The sequence below is a fragment of the Neovison vison genome, chromosome 7, assembly GCF_020171115.1.
Source record: "Neovison vison isolate M4711 chromosome 7, ASM_NN_V1, whole genome shotgun sequence".
Taxonomy (NCBI): Eukaryota; Metazoa; Chordata; class Mammalia; order Carnivora; family Mustelidae; genus Neogale; species Neogale vison.
Genome location: NC_058097.1, coordinates 102,372,557 through 102,385,649, shown reverse-complemented (window position 1 = coordinate 102,385,649; position 13,093 = coordinate 102,372,557). Strand labels below are relative to the sequence as shown.

The 13,093-nt window shown below is 41.7% G+C and overlaps 1 protein-coding gene across 2 annotated transcripts in view; it reads left to right on the top strand.

Annotated features, from left to right (window-relative positions):
* ALG9 (ALG9 alpha-1,2-mannosyltransferase) overlaps positions 1 to 13,093 on the top strand; it is a 97,454-nt gene that overhangs the window by 44,410 nt on the left and 39,951 nt on the right. The window lies entirely within an intron of this gene.

Here is a 13,093-nt window from a genome sequence, read left to right as displayed (position 1 = left end):
TCTGATTCTTGGAGCATTGAAAATACCCCAGGATGGGGTAAACTGTTGTTGGTCATTTTTGTTTTAGCTGCAGATACTCTCCTGACAGCAGGCCCCCGTGAGTACACTGGAGAGTCGGAAGGGTAGGCAGGCACACTGTGATGGGGGAGGGAGACACACAAACTGACAGTGATGTTGTCACAGCTATGTTTTAGGAAGAAGTAGCATGGAGTAGTAAAAAGGAGCATGGACTTTGAGTCAGGTAGGCCTGTGTCCAAGTCCTGGTTCCGTTGTTTACTTTGGTGATCTTGGGCAAATGAGTTAACTCTTTATTTAACTGATTTGTTTCTATCTGTAAAATGGGAATAATGGCACATTTGGAAGATTATAATGAGCTTAGATATTCTAGCATACCTATCCTATCATATCATATTAGCATAGTGTGTACGTAGATTTTCCCACAGATGTTCTTAATCCGATAATGCTATATCAGATGGATTGGAGGTCAAGAAACCTTAAGAGGATTTATAATCTGCTTGAATCTATGTCTCCTTCCTTCCTTTTCTTGTTTTCAAGCCTCATCTTTGTCTGCTCACACCCATCATTGCCTTTTCCATCGCAGTGACTTTGCTTATCTTAATGACCAACCGTGCCTAGACTACTCTTGCCTCCCTCCTTATGCCATCAGAACTCTCTTCCTGTCTGTAGCCTTTCCCACCTACCTAAGCTCATGGTGAGCTGTGCTCCTTTAAATGCCTGAAATTCTCAACTCTGCCTCTCAGTTAGCCATTAGTTTTTGTCTTACATTACTTACGTATTTCTGATACGCATGTCCTGGGCTTACTGTGAAGAGAATGCCTGCAGCGCTTCTTCTGTATTCCCCATAGCATCTGGGATAGTGCTGTAAGTCTAGTGGTTCACCTTCATGTGCTCTCTGAGTGGGGAAATGTACGCTTCCCATCATTGGGACAGTGATCTTGAGAGAAAGCTGACTGTAAAATCTGCCGTGGCTTTTTATTTATTTATTTGTCAGAGAGAGAGGGAGAGAGAGCGAGCACAGGCAGACAGAGTGGCAGGCAGAGGCAGAGGGAGAAGCAGGCTCCTCGCCGAGCAAGGAGCCCGATGTGGGACTCGATCCCAGGACGCTGGGATCATGACCTGAGCCGAAGGCAGCTGCTTAACCAACTGAGCCACCCAGGCGTCCCTGCCGTGGCTTTTTGCACATTTCTTAGGCTTTGGTCACTGGCTGTCTTTGGTTAGATCATATTTCCATACTCTCTGCTACCACACACTGTTCAGTTTAGTTAAGTGGCTCTATATTAGCTTTACCCAGAAGCAAAGATTTTTCAGAGTACCTATAGGAGTCACCAAAGTGCTATCTGATTAAAAACAAGTCTGATGTGTCTCCTGACTGTGTAGTGTCCACCGTTGTGCTTACCCACCTTCCTGTGTTTGAGAGTTTCTGTGCAAAGTTCTTTCTGACATTTCCTGCCTGGTAGGACAAGTGCCCTCCTAATCCAGGCTGTCACCTTTCACCCTTTGGCAAGTAAAGGAGGCATTTGCTATGAATTCAGTGTGAACGATGATCAGGGATTCATTTCTTTTCTTTCAGTCTGTTGGTTTTCTTCTGATGATAAAAGCAGTATACATTCATTGTATAAAATAATAAAGGCCTCTATAATTCTATTACCCAAATATTAAACTATGTTACCATCTTGGTGTTTTTGTCTCTTACTTGTTTCCCTTGCATATATATGTAAATATGTTAACAAAAATATCGGTTTTTTAAGAAACGGTGCCAGGACTATGACTGTAATAATAACTTGGTCTTGTGTGTAGGAGCACACGCTAGACTACATCAGTGCTCTTTCCTTCCGGTATCAGTCCTAGTTCTTTCGAGAAGGCAAAGTCCTTATGTTCCCTGTCTTTCCGGAGCATGCTGGATGGCAGCAGTGTTTTTATCCGCCTGTTGGCTCTGAGTGACAGGTTTTAGCCAACTTCGGCTTCAGTGCTCAGTGATGAGATCTCTTTCTGGTCTGCTTGGAAATGAGGACACATTCATGACTTCCTTTAGTTCCCTCTCTTCCTTGACTTCTGAGTTGATCAAGAATTAAGAGTGTGTGGGGGCGCCTGAGTGGCTCAGTGGATTAAGCCTCTGCCTTCTGCTCAGGTCGTGATCTCGGGGTCCTGGGATCGAGCCCCACATCCGGCTCTCTGTTCAGTGGGGAGCCTGCTTCCTGCTCTCTCTCCAGCCTGCTTGTGATCTCTCTCTCTGCCAAATAAATAATGCCTTTTTTTTTTTTTTAAGATTTTATTTAAGAGTGTGTGTGAAGGCTCTGTGGTTTCTAAGGCACTGTTGGAACTACCTTGCGGGAATATTTTTTTTGCTCCATATTCTTTCGTAGTTGATAGTGATTAGCTTTTGCCTATCTCATTATTATTATTTTTTTAAAAGATTTTATTTATTTATTTGACAGACAGAGATCACAAACAGGCAGAGAGGCAGGGGGAGAGAGAGGAGGAAGCAGGCTCCCTGCAGAACAGAGAGCCCGATGTGGGGCTCGATCCCAGGACCCTGAGATCACGACCTGAGCCGAAGGCAGAGGCTTTAACCCACTGAGCCACCCAGGCGCCCCTGCATATCTCATTATTGAATGGGTAGCATTTTTACAGATTTTCTGCCAAAATCAAGGTGTGAATTTGGGAGATACATTCAGTGTCTCCTCTTTATTAATTGGCAAATCCAGTTTTTTGTTGGCTCTTTCAAGGTGAATGATACCCTTCTGACTCCCAACCTGATACCTGATGTGGGAGCTAGAGGAGTAACAAACACCTGTTCAGGAGGGAACTTAGACTTTTCTCTGATTTTAACTTAATGCATAAGCAGACTTGTAGGAAGCTTGTCCATCTGCTGTCTTGGAAAAGATGCAAGTGTTCTTTGATGACTTTTCCCCAAACAGTGATATAGTCAGTTCTGCTCTAAGGTGATATAAAGTTACTTTATATAAAGTCCTTGTGTGGTAAACAAAAACAAAATCAAAAACAACCCAGAAGGCTTATGGGAAAAATGCGATTAGGGACACAGTACTCAAAAACATTGTCAGTGACACATAAAAGAAGATACGAGCCTATAAAAATGGTCACATGGTTTCACACGTGTTGAGCAGCTGAAAGTACGGAGGTATTAGAATAATGTGGGGGTTTACCTTGAAACAGACCTGAGATATGCTTGTGGCAGGGGTGCTGGAAGGCTTATCTGCAACAGGACAGCAAGTCATCCTGCCTGAGTGGCCGGGTGTGGCTGGGAGCACGGTGTGCCCCACAGGCACAGGGAGACCGTGGAGTGGGCGTCTGTGCACCCGGCGTGTTCCTACTCTGAGGAGCTCGGCCGAGTGCAGTCTGTTCGCTTCACCTTGTGTTTCTCGTGGATTAAATGACACATGAGCCAAAGCAGAAATGGAATTATGTTCAGACTGGTCCCTAATATATCCGTTGTGTTGGAACAAATTTGCATTTTCAGAACAAGTGTTACAACAGAATTGACTGTAAATTCAGTCAAAACTGACTTAATTTTGTTCTTAAGTTCCCTGCCTTTCCCATTTAACCAGTGGAAAGAATTACAAGTTTGAAAGGGAATTTAAGATACCACTGAGTCCACGATCCCTTCATTTTATGGTGAAGAAACAGGCTTAGAGGGGTTGTAACCTGACAGAGGTTAGTCCTAGTATAAGCAGCTTGGTTTCAGGATGCCCCATATATTTTGCAAAGCTCCTCTTCCTTCCACAGCCACTTATAGTTTCTACCATATGGCATATCCCTTGAGTGTATATTTGCGGTCATGGTTAATCATTCTTTGATGTAACAAGGTTGAATAGACAGTGAATAGCTAAGCATTAATTTTCACAGAAGTTACTTTACATTTCTCGAGCTCAGTTATATATATGTATATATATACATGCCAGGTATTTTAAGTAGCAGTTGTTGTTTGTCTTTAGAAATAATGAGGGTCCTCACCCCCTTTTCTTCCTGTCCTCTCTTATCTTTCCTACTCCTTTTAATAGAAGTCCTTACTGCAGGAGAAAATAAGTTGCCTTATAGATATCCTTGCTGTTGGTTACCAGCCCAATACGGAAGGAAGCAGGTTTGAATTGCTACAGTATAGGCTGTGGAATAAGACTGGAATTGCTAAAAATTCCAAAGGCTTCTTTAAAATTAATTCCCTGGTATCCATTATGTTGGCATTTAGAAAATTGAACTTTCTGGGATCTTTAGGGATTGAATGACCCCAAATTTTCACCCATGAGTTCACATTTTTACAGTGCAGTACATTTTTACTCAAGACGGTAGGGTTTCAGTTGACAAATACCTGTTTAGCAAGTATGGGAGATGACAGAACCACAAAACAGTCTGTGCTTCTGGTGACAACTACTTAATTTAAGTGGAGTTTATATAAAAGATGAAAAAAAAAATACTTGAAGGTTTTTTTTTTTTTAAGATTTTATTCATTTATTTGACAGAGAGAGAGACACAGTGAGAGAGGGAACACAAGCAGGGGGAGTGGGAGGGGGAGAAGCAGGCTTCCCACTGAGCAGGGAGCCTGATGCCAGTCTTGACCCCAGGACCCTTGGATCATGACCTGAGCTGAAGGCAGACGCTTAATGTCTGAGCCACCCAGAGGCCCTAAAGTCTTTCCCTATCAAATGTGTTGTCCTAGGCCTCAGTGCTCCTATTTTAAAGAAGTATATCATCGGAGGATATTGATGCCTGGCAAAGTGATGTAGTGGCAACAACACTGGGCTAGACATTAGAAGTGCCTGTAATTCCTTTTAGGGGCTGAATGAAGTATGTGTATTTTTTTCTTTAATGACTTTGTGAGTCATTTAAGTTTCCAAGGCCCTTGAAATAGTTGTGCATCTGCTTCCAATTTGCTGTGACTGCATCTGAAATCCAGATGCAATTTCAGGATATCCCATTACCTGTTTTCTAATTAAGTATTTAATGGTGGTGAATCCTGAGATGTGATTCCTGGGCCATGGGACCCGATGATCAGAGCGGAAGTACTGCCTCCATCCCAAAGGAGAGGAGTGTATGTGAGGGGTATACTTGTGCTGTGTAGTGCTGCCTGAGTGTGATGCTGTTGTTTAGGGGTTGGAGAGAGAGGGCCCCAGGCCCTGACCCCAGCAGAATCTCTGTTCCAGGTGATAAAATGGAGCCATGGGTATTTATTCCTGCCCAGCAACCCTTAGCTCACTTCTTATTAATGATGTTTTGATCTTCTACCTTTTTCTTTTTCCTTTCCTTTTTTTTTTTTTAAGATTTTATTTTATTTGGTGGAGAGAGACAGCAAGAGAAGGAACACAAGCAGAGGGAGTGGGAGAGGGTGAAGCAGACTTCCTGCCGAGCAGGGAGCCCGATGCCTGCCAGGCTAAATCCCAGAACCCCGAGATCATGACCTGAGCCAAAGGCAGATGCTTAACAGTTGAGCCACCCAGGCACCCTCAGGCCTTTTCTTTGAGAATACATATTTTTCTTTGCCTGAGTTGGTATTAAAATTTTGTCCTTAACATATATTTATTGAGAAGATGTAAACAATATGCTACTGATAAGAAATTAGCTGGATTTCCACCCCCATACCTTTTTTTCTTCTGCTTTAGAGGTGCTGATTTATTCCTCTCCAGTCTTCTAGTGGGTTCTTAGAAATCGAAAGAAGTCACATTTCTTTCAAAATGAGTCTTAAACGCTTGTATTTTACAAAATTTTAAACTAAGGCATATTTTTAGCTTCAACAGCTGGTTGATATGTAGCCTGTGACTAATGAAATGAAACACATTTTTGTTTCACGATCATGTGTTAATGTCACCCTACAATTTTGTTATTTTTGATGCAAGAAAGAATGATTGAATCTGAAGAAACAAAAAAATGAGCTTTTTGGTTATACTTTAAGGCAGATTTAAATCCAGTCTCTTGGTTTTTGAATTGTAGACGATGTTACGGAGTATGGGCTCAGATTTTGCATTTTGAGATATTAACAAAATTGAGAGAAAAAACTATTCTGGTTCTAGCTTTTAGACCCAAGGGGCAGTAGTCACTTGGTGTTACCAGGGATTTCAACTGAGAAAACTCAAACTAAAAATAGTCACACTAAAATAGTCTATATATAATATGATCCAGATTTTGTACCGAAAAGTCTATATCTGTAGAAAAGAAGGTCTGGGACATAAACTAACAGGTTGATGGTGATTTATTTTGGGTGGTGGGATTATAGAGAATTTTTTAAAAATACATTTAAAAATATTTTTATAGGGTGCCTGGGTGGCTCAGTCGATTGGACATCTGCCTTTGGCTCAGGTCATGATCTTGGGGACCTGGGACCCAGCTCCTTATCAGTCTCCCTGCTTGCAGGGAACCTGCTTCTCTCTATCTGTCTCTCTCAAATAAATAAATAAAATCATAAAAAGCGGAATTTCCTTTAAAAGATATATTTATAGTAAGTCATACTGTAATTAATAATTTTTTGAAAAAGATTTTACTTATTTATTTGAGAGAGAGCAAGAAAGAGCACAAGGCAGAGGGAGGGGGAGAAGCAGGCTCTCCAATGAGAAGGGAGCCCGACTCTGGGCTCGATCACAGGACTCTGGGATCATGATCTTAGCCGAAGGCAGACGCTTGATGACTGAGCCATCCAGGTGCCCCGCTTTCATCATTTTTAAAAAAGAGCCTTGGGGTACCTGGGTGGCTCATTGGGTTAAGCCTCTGCCTTCGGCTCAGGTCATGGTCTCAGGATCCTGCAATGGAGCCCCACATCAGGCTCTCTGCTCAGCGGGGAGTCTGGTTCTCTCTCTCTCTCTGCCTGCCTCTCTGCTTTCTTGTGATCTCTCTGTCAAATAAATAAATAAAATCTTAAAAAAAAAAAAGAGCCCTAATGGGGGCTATAGGTACCAAATCTTTGAAACTACCAAGAAGCTCTCAAGTGTTCTTACAGACAACACTCAGCATGCTGGCAGTTGACCTCTGGTTTCCCGTTTTTGTGTTAAACAAGAACCTTCAATTCAAAATCGAGAAAGAGATTTTCTATTAAGTAATTTTTGTCTCGTAGCCTTCTGGCCTCTTAGTTAAGTCATTTTAATCATTAGATCTAAGACTACTTTTGCTCCTCTTTTAACTAGATTGCTTCAGAGAGATAAATGTGGTTTATCTACGGGGGAAAAAGTTCTTTTAAACCTTGAACTAAGACAGGATGCTGCTGCTGTGGTGAACAGACCATGAAGTCATATGTTAAACACTTCCAGGCAGGAGGGGAGTTAATTTTAACTCCCCTGAAATTTTAAATAAAATAATCTGCCTGTTGTTGAGGTTCACACAGGAGGCCATGTCCATCCGGTAAATATACCAGAGACCACCTGTTGGCAGGGGCCTTCCCCACCTTCCTGGTTCCCCCGGCCCAAAAAGACCATGGTCTTTCAATCTTTCCAGTACAGTATTGTGAGTCTCTAACCTTTTGGCATCTTTTTCATAAATTTTAAATCCTCCTTCTGTTCCTTCACTGGCTCATTCATCCACCTACATATTTAACTTTTTTTTTTTTAAGATTTTATTTATTTATTTGACAGAGATCACATGTAGGCAGAGATGCAGGCAGAGAGAGAGGGAGAAGCAGGCTCCCCACTGAGCAGAGAGCCCTATGCGGGGCTCGATCCCAGGACCTCAGGATCATGACCTGAGTCAAAGGCAGGAGCTTTAACCCACTGAGCCACCCAGGTGCCCCCATATTTAACTTTTTATTGTCTCCGACTATGTGTTGAAAATATAAAGGTGACGAAAAGCATAGTATCCTGTCATTTAAGAGAAGTCCCCACCACCACCACCACCACCACCAACAACAACAACAAAAAAGAAAGAAAAAAATTGGGGACAGGGAAGGAATTGGGAAAAACAATGTAGGAAGCAGAAAAAGATTTTAAACTTCTATAATCAATGTTCCCTGATAGGTTAAAAGAAAAGGTTGGGGATGGTAAAACAAAAACATTTGCTTTTGTAAGAAGAGCCGTCAGAAAGTGAGAGCTCCTAGAAATTGAGAATAAGATAATGGAGATTTACAAAATCAGTAGAATGATGAAAGGACCAAGTTGGAGGAATCTTCTCTTCCACAATAGGACAAAACCAGAACAAAACCCAAAGAAATGGACAATAGGAAAAGGGAGAAAGATCAGCCAACACCCAGCTAGCTAATAGGAGGTCCAGAGAGGAAAAATGCAAAGCAGGAGAGCAAATTGTCAAAAAATGTGAGAAAATCTCCCAGAACGGAAGACAGCCCTGGAGTATGTCTGAGATAATGGATGAGAGATGGTTGATACCGGGGTGCGTCAAGTACCAAAAGAAGTTATTGTGTGTTGTTATTTGACAAATGAAAAAATCAAGAGCTATCAGCAGAAAAAGCTGAGGGAGTTGTGAGTCACTGCCTCTGAGAAGTGAGACCAGGTAGGAGGGAGGGTACTGCTGTTTATCAGAAGCTCTGATTCTACCGAAGTTTTGAACTATGCCCAGAGATCATTTTGATAAATCTAAAGGTGAATTTGGAGTCTAGCAGGAGAGACTTGTCCAACATTTGGAAGCAGTGTTTTGAGTGCCATAATGTGCTATAGGGGCACTGAGATAGGAGGAAAGCTTCTGCTTCTCTGGGGATAGCTTCAGGTAAGAGGTGGGATGGGAACCGGATCTCAGAAGATGACTGGGAGTTCTCCGGCAGAGGAAGGGGAAATTCACCCTCCAGCCAAAGGGAACAGCATATGCAAAGCTTGAGGTATGACAGAACCTTGAGAGTTTAGGGAAAGATTAAATGCCTTAAAATTTCTAGATTTTAGTTAATTGGGCAGAGTAATTTTCATTTCTTCCCTGTTTCATTTACTCACCTATCCTATATTTATGTGACTGTGTTTTCTGCTTCATTATATATTTAAAGGAAAGTGTTCATGTCTTTGTCCTTAGTCTTTGAAACCTCCACTGTATAGAACATGGGGCGTATACATAGCAGATGATAAAATACATATTCAGTCCTTCATTTAGTCTTGAATTCAAGAGAGGCCTCCCTAAACCCTGATAATAATAGACATTGAGACTAATTAGGACTCAAGCACTATCATTCCTTAAGGTCTAGGTCTGCTCCTCTAAGGGTACTTGTTTACATACTCCGGGAGGACAGGATCGTGTCCTTTCCATCATTGTATGGCTGGCAGGGACCAGCACTGCACAGAAGTGAGCTGATGAGCCTTGTTGCTCTTCATTAACACATCCCAAACTGAAAGAAATACTTGACTCTCCTGCTTCCTCTTGTTTTAAGAAGAGCCTTAAAATCCCCAAACCCCTGATTTCTATAGCTATCTCTGCCTGCCTTTAATAAGGAACAGAACAAATAGGTTTATGTAACCTACCAAGATGCCAATCCATGGAAAAAGTTCATGTTATTGCCTTAATATGATAGCATTTACTCTAAGACTGGTTAGCAATTTGTTTTTTAGAAAACAAGATTAATACCTTTTTTTTTAGTGTTGTCTCTGTTCTTTAAGTCTCATCACTCTATGTCCTTTCCATTTCTCCTCTCACGGTGAAAGGTTTTCAGCAAGGTTTTGTTTATTTTTGCCTTTTATATTATTTCAGTTTGAGAAAGATCTACCTTTCTATTATGGACACAGGTTACCCAGTTCCAGTCACATGTACCATCCCACCAAATCTCAAGGCTCTTTGTTGCTTTCTCTCTCTCTCTTTTCTTTTTTTTATTGAAAAACTTTTTTTCCATGAAATAATTAAATTCCCAGGAATTACAGAGATCTTATGGAGAAGGGTGCACGCACCCTTCACCCAGTTTCCCAACCATAACTGGAGTATAATTCCCAAACGAGAAAATGGATGTTAGTATGAGTCTGTGCCATTTTGTCACATCTGTATAGATTCGGGTCTCCACCACTGGTATCAAGGTGTAGAACTATTCCACCTGCACAGAAGTCTTCTTTCTACCACTCCTGTATAGTTTCATGCTACCTTCACCAACCCTGACCCCTGGCGATTGTTACTTTTTCCTCCATCTCTATAATTCTGCTCTTGAGAATTTTATATACATAGAATCCTATAGTGTGTAACCTTTAAGATTGCCTTTTCCCTCTGCATGTAATGTAGTAATGCCCTTGAGCTCCATCCAAGGTGGGTGTCTCCATTTGTTCCTTTTAGCTTCTGAGTTGTGTTCCATGGCATACATGTGTCTTTTGCAAAGTGCAGTTTGTTCCCCTGTTTTAAGGCATTTTGGTTGTTGCCAGTTTTTGGCTCTGGCAAAAAAAAGTTGTGAATTTTTGTGTTCGGGTTTTGGTGTGGATACACGTTTTCATTTTTCTGGGATAAATGCCCAGGAATGGGATTGCTGGATCACATGGTAGATATATGTTTCAGTTTTTCAGAAACTGCCAAATGATTTTCTAGATTGGCTGTACCCATTCAAGCGAGGTGTTAGAAATCTTACCTCTCTTTATGTCCCTTTATCTTCCTCTGTTTGTAATAGAATTGTCTTAAATATTTCTCTTATGTATGTTGAGAACCACATCAGAAAGTGTTAAAATTTTTGCCTCAATCTTTAAATAATACTTCAGAAAACTCGAGAAGGAAATTTATTGTTTATATCCATATGCTTATTCTGTTGTTCTTTCTTCCTTCCTCAAGTTCTCCTGTTCTTCTTTTATTATTAACTTTCTATTTTTAGAGTTTGTGCCATCCTTTCAGGGTGAAGAATGTTTTCCTCTGGATATGAGATTTGTGAGTTGACAGTTCTGTTCTATCACTACTTGAACAATATTGTGCCCCTTTCTCTGACCTCCATGGTTTCATTTTTCTTTGCTCTTTTTTAAAGATTTTATTTATTTGTCAGAGAGAGAGCACAAATAGGCAGAGAGGCAGGCAGAGGCAGAGAGAGAAGCAGGGTCCCCGCTGAGCAAGGATCCCGATGCGCGACTCGATCCCAGGACCCTAGGATCATGACCTGAGCCGAAGGCAGCAGCTTAACTAACTGAGCCACCCAGGTGTCCCCGGCCTCCATGGTTTCTTATGAGAAATCTGCTGATCTTCAACATGTTTTTCCTCTATTGGCAAGGTGTTGTTTTTTTTCTCTGGTGCCTTTGAAAATTTGTTTCTTTTTCTTTAGTTTTCAGAAGCTGAATTATGTGTCATAGAGTGAATTTTTTTTTTAGTTTATCCTGTTTGGGATTCAGTCACCTTCTTGTTTCCATCATTTTAAGTGTCTTGGCAGATTTGGGGAGCTTTCAGCCATTTTTGCTTCTTGTACTCGTTCAGCCCTGCCCTCTTTCTCCTCTCCTTTTGGGACTAGGAAACATGAAGGTTAGAGCTTTTGTGAGAGTTCCACAGGGCCCCGGAGCGCTTCATTTTTCTGTCCTTTTTCTTTCTGTTACCTAGATTATGTAATTTTATTACTCTGTTTTCCAGTTCACCGCTTCCTCTGATTTCTCCACTCTGCTGTTGAGCACATCTGCTAGGCTGTTTATTTCCATTTTGTCCTTTTCATCTCTCAGATATCCATTTGGTTTTTCTTCTGTTTCTTTGCTGAGACTTTGTTTTGTTTCAAGCATGTTTGTAATTGCTAATAGAAGCATTTTTTATCATGGATACTTTTAAATCATTGTTAGATGATTCTGATATGTTTATCATCTCTGTTGGCATCTGTTGTCATTTGTCATACAAGTTGAGATCTTCCTGGTATTACTTTGATGAGTGAGTTTTTGTTGAAACCATGACATTTTGGGTATTATGAGTACTAGATCTTTAATTCTTCTGTTTTAGCTGACCTCCTCTGACCTGACACTGCGGGAGGAAGGGGGGTTCCTTTGTACTGCCAGGTGGAGTTAGAAGTCCAGGTTCCTTTCTTGGTCTCCATGGATACCTGGGGGTGTGTTGCGGTGCATATTACTGCTGTGTGGCAGTGGGAATTTCAGGGTCACTAGTGGGCCTCTAGTGATAATCATCTTGACTGAGGGTATGGGACATCTTGTTCCTGCTCCCCATGTAGCCTCCACTGACACTGTGGGGTGTTATCATTGGACAGTGGTGAAAGTCCTAACTCTACTAGGCCTTCTCTGACACCACCTCAGCGTGTAGGAGGAGGGATGCCTACTTACCGCTAGGTTAGAATGTAGTCCAGGCTCCCTGTGTGGTTTCCTCTGATGCCAAAGGGTAGGTGGTGGAGAAAAGAGACTCATTACTACCCAGCAGGGTTGTAAGTCCTGGTTCCCTACTACTCAGTCTTCTCTGTTACCATCCAGGCAGGAGAAGGGGCCCTTCACTGCTGCCTGGTGAAGGTGGAAGTCCGGGCTCTGCTGGACATTTATTGTCAGAGGTATAGATGGGATGACACAGTTTTGGGTAGTGTTTGGCTAGTGCTTTAGGGTTCTCCAGAGAAATGGACCAATAGAGAGAGAGAGAGAGAGAGAGAGAGAGTGTGTGTGTGTGTGTGTGTGTGTGTGTGTGTGTGTGTGATTTTTATTTAAGAAATTGACTCACACAATTGGGGGGGGGCTGGTAAGTCTGAAATCTGTAAGATAGGTTGGCAGGCTGAGGACCCAGAGAAGAACCGATGTTGTAGCTTGAGTCCAAAGGCAGTCTGGAGGCAGATTTCTCTTTTCCTTGAGGGGACCTCACTCTTTTGGTCTTAAGGTCTTCCACTGATTGGATAAGGCCTACTGACATTATGAAGGGTAATTGCTTTACTCAGAGTCTCCTGATTTACATGTTAATCTAAACTAAAAAATAGCTTCACAGCAGCATTTAGTCTGGTGTTTGGCCAAATATCTGGGTATGGTGGCCTAGCTAAGTTGACACATAAAATTGTCACTACTAGAGTAGAGTGGTTATTGTATAAGAGTATGACAGTTTCTGGGGTCCTGAGGTTGCTAACTGGCCTGCCTTCTTTTCTCTGACCTTTGGAGTTGTCTTGGGTTTGTTTCATACATAGGGTCCAGGGTTTTTAGCTGAACTTAGCAGGAGGAATACAGAAAAGTGCCTGCTCTTGCTTTTTATTGGCCATCTTCTTTTAACATAGCAGATTAAATGCTTTGCTGATATT